We start from the raw sequence: 3,288 nt of genomic DNA, 5'->3' as shown, positions 1-3,288 counted from the left end.
CCCCCAGGTCTCTTATGTGTTTTGCATTGGCAGGCAGGTTCTTTACCACTAGCGCCACCTGGGAAGCTCCATAGACCCCTATAATAATAGCCAAACATCACATAGCACCTAGGATGCTTTCTACGTGCTTCCCAAGTATAAACTCATTTAAACCTCAAAACGACCCCTTGAGGTAGGTCCTTTGCAACCTCTCTAAGACCACACAACCAGCAAGAGTCACAGGACCTTGACGCATCCTGCCTCCTGCCCTTCAGAGAGGCTTGGTTTCTGGCTCTGCAGCTGCCTAGCCGGGCAGGCTTGGACACTTATGTTCTCGGAGCCTCATTCCCCAGCTGCAGAACAAGGGTGATTCTGGAGTTGTTGGGCAGCCTTGAAAGCACCCGATGTGGGTGCTTCCCAGAGGAAAGTTGTGCTCATTGTGCTGACCTAGACCTGGGGCAAGCCTGGTACCAGGATTCGGGTTGTGCTGCATCTCCAGACTGAGCTGAGGGTCTGTGCAGGGAGCAGCTGCCAGCGCCCTGGACTGTGCACTGCCCAACTGCACGTGGAAGAATGGGCTAGGCCACTCTGGAAGCCTCTCCCCATAAAACCCTGACATTAAGTATTATTCCTCATTTGCTGTCTCTCCTCCCCACTTCCCTTCCTCTCTGCCCCTAACCCCTTTCAAAAATATACTTATTTATTTATTTGGCTGTGCTGAGTCTTAGTTGCGGTATGTGAGATCTAGTTCCCTGACCAGGGATTGAACCCAGGCCCCCTGCATTGGGAGTTCAGAGTCTTAGCCACTGGACGATAAGGGAAGTCCTCTCCCCAAGTCAGTTGATCCCTTTCTTTAAGAACCTAACAAGCAGGACAGACAGTGTGAGCGCAGGGCAGGTGCTAGGCAGGATAAGGAGAGGATTAAGCCCTTTGTTGATTGCTCATGCTCTCTCTGCAGAGACAAGCCCTGCAGTATTGCTGAAACATCCTCTTGGAAGCCACGTTCTCTGGGGCCCCATCTGGATGGCCTCTGGCTGGGTGGAGCTCCCACGGGCCCAGCCTTCTCGGGGAGGCTGCCAACCTCAGAGCGGGTGAACTAAGGAATTCACTTTGGGTTGGTCTCCATTCTGGGGCCAAGTCGACTCATCTTTGGGGCCAGTTGCTTCAGACCTCAGAGACAAGCCGCATCCTGCCAAGAGGCGTCTGTCTCCCAAATGCAGGGCCCAGGGGTGTGGTCCTTCAAGCATCCCCACCTGGGTCCCCTTCCTCCTCCCATTTCTCCTGGTTTATGGAGGAAACATACAACTTCCTCTTCCAACCTCAGTCCTGTCCCTCCCTTGCTCCAGGTCCCACCCTTTGTGACCTTCTCCAGGATTTCAAGTCTTTTAATTATTCTCTGCATCTCCCAAATCTTCCATCTCTTCCTTTGCATCTTGTAAGCCTGCAGAACTACTTCTTTTTGCTTTTTTTCTTTTTTTTTTTCTTAGTAAGCCCACAGATTTTATTGATGGACTAGACACAGTATGTAAGACAAAGTTAAATGTTTTGCCTGAGAAATTACACGGTTAGAGTTTCTAACAAATGAGACAGGGGAGGACTGCAGGTTTAGGGGCAACCCTACCGTACTGTATAGTAGTATATCTGAAGTATGACACATGGAACGTTTCTTAAGTTTTTTTAAAGCTATCAAAGACTAGGATATACATGTGGCTGAAATCTGAGTATAACTGAGAGAATCTTAGACTACAGCAACCATGTTTATCATAAATACAAATTAACTCCATCTTTTAATTCTTACTAAGACAGTATCACTTCTCAGCTGCTTTTTCAGTTACTGTGACTCAGGCATTTGCCTCACAAATATTCAAATCTGTGCCACTGCAAAATTAGATTCCTAGGGCATCTCCGAAAGTTCTTCCCATGATAACCATATTCCTCTTGCCTGAAATGCCCTTGGTATTCCTTCAAGCCCCCTCTGCCATTAAGTCTTGCTAACATCTTTCTAACAACAACAAAATGAATCAACCACTCCTATTCCTTCTGTTATTGTTTTTAACACACTAGAATTTACTTAACTGCTTACTGGCCAAATAGTTTGAAATGATAATCAGTAGGAAAAAATCTCAAATCAAGAGTTTTTATTGTCTCTTTAAAACATCACAACTGAGTCCATAGAACCGTCTATCTTGTTTCTGCAGCAGGATCACTGAGATCTTATTCATCAGCCTGCTGAACTGTTCCTTTTTCAGAAACATAGATACCATCCAAAAATTTTCTGATATCCTTGTTTTTAACTGTGGTGGCTTGCTGAATCAAAGCAGCTGAATTTGACACAAGTTCAATGTCATTTCCTTCAAGAATCAACTCATCTCTCTGGGCTTGAGATACTGAACAGGCAACCCCTGGCCTCATTCGAACCCTGCGTATGTATTTTTCACCCCAAAAATTTTGGATTTCCACAAGAGAACCATTCTCCTGAATAACAACGTTGATGGGGAAGTGGGCATACACCGACCTCATCTTGTAACGGAAACCCAGTGTAACACCCTTGATCATGTTCTGTACGTGACTACAGATTGTGCGAACAGTGGCCAGTTCCTTTCTGTTTCCCCACCATTTGTCAACACGGAGCCTCTTCTTTTTCTTTCCAAGGAGACTGAGTTCTACATTGATGTGATTGAAGTCCCTCCGCAGGGTGCCTCTGGGGCCCTTCACAATAACTGTCCGTCCCTTCAAGTTAATGTCGACATTTTCTGGGATGTCGACAGTCTGGTTGCTGAGAATGGTCTTCATTCTCGCAGTAGATGTGGCAAAAAAAGAGCTGCTTTTTTTTCTTTTCCCTTTTTTCGGTTGCGCTGCAGAGTTTGGAGAATCTTAGTTCCCCAACCCAGAATTGAACCTGTGCCCTCTGCAGTGGGAGCTCGGAGTCCTAACCACTGGATTATAGAAACTAAGTTTTTTCCTTCCAAACGGATGGTCAGTTCCTTCCAAATGATAGATTATAGAATCGGCTTCTGCCTTTCACATATTAAATCATAACACCATCTTCTAGAATTGTAAATACATCCTCGGCTAGTTCTGTTTATTCATATTATACTTATCATTACTGTCACTTGAAGAATGGAGGAAGAGGTTGGTTATAGTCTATTTGGACACCCCTTGGCTTCCTTATGAGTTGTGTTCCAAGTGTTTGGGACCTAGCAGGGGCTGGATCCAGTCGACTTCCCCAATGGCTCAGTAGGTAAAGCATCTGCCTGCAGTGCAAAAGACATAGGAGACATGGGTTCAATTCCTGGGTCAGGAAGATCC

At 45.9% G+C, this 3,288-nt stretch overlaps 1 pseudogene; it reads right to left on the bottom strand.

Annotated features, from left to right (window-relative positions):
• Nucleotides 1-2,090: 2,090 nt before the first annotated feature.
• On the bottom strand, nt 2,091-2,815 carry LOC782631 (60S ribosomal protein L9 pseudogene; annotated as a pseudogene).
• Between the last annotated feature and the right edge of the window lie 473 nt (nt 2,816-3,288).

The sequence above is a fragment of the Bos taurus genome, chromosome 13, assembly GCF_002263795.3.
Source record: "Bos taurus isolate L1 Dominette 01449 registration number 42190680 breed Hereford chromosome 13, ARS-UCD2.0, whole genome shotgun sequence".
NCBI lineage: Eukaryota > Metazoa > Chordata > Mammalia > Artiodactyla > Bovidae > Bos > Bos taurus.
Note: the sequence above shows the minus strand (reverse complement) of the source record. Positions and strands in the feature narration are given on the sequence as shown.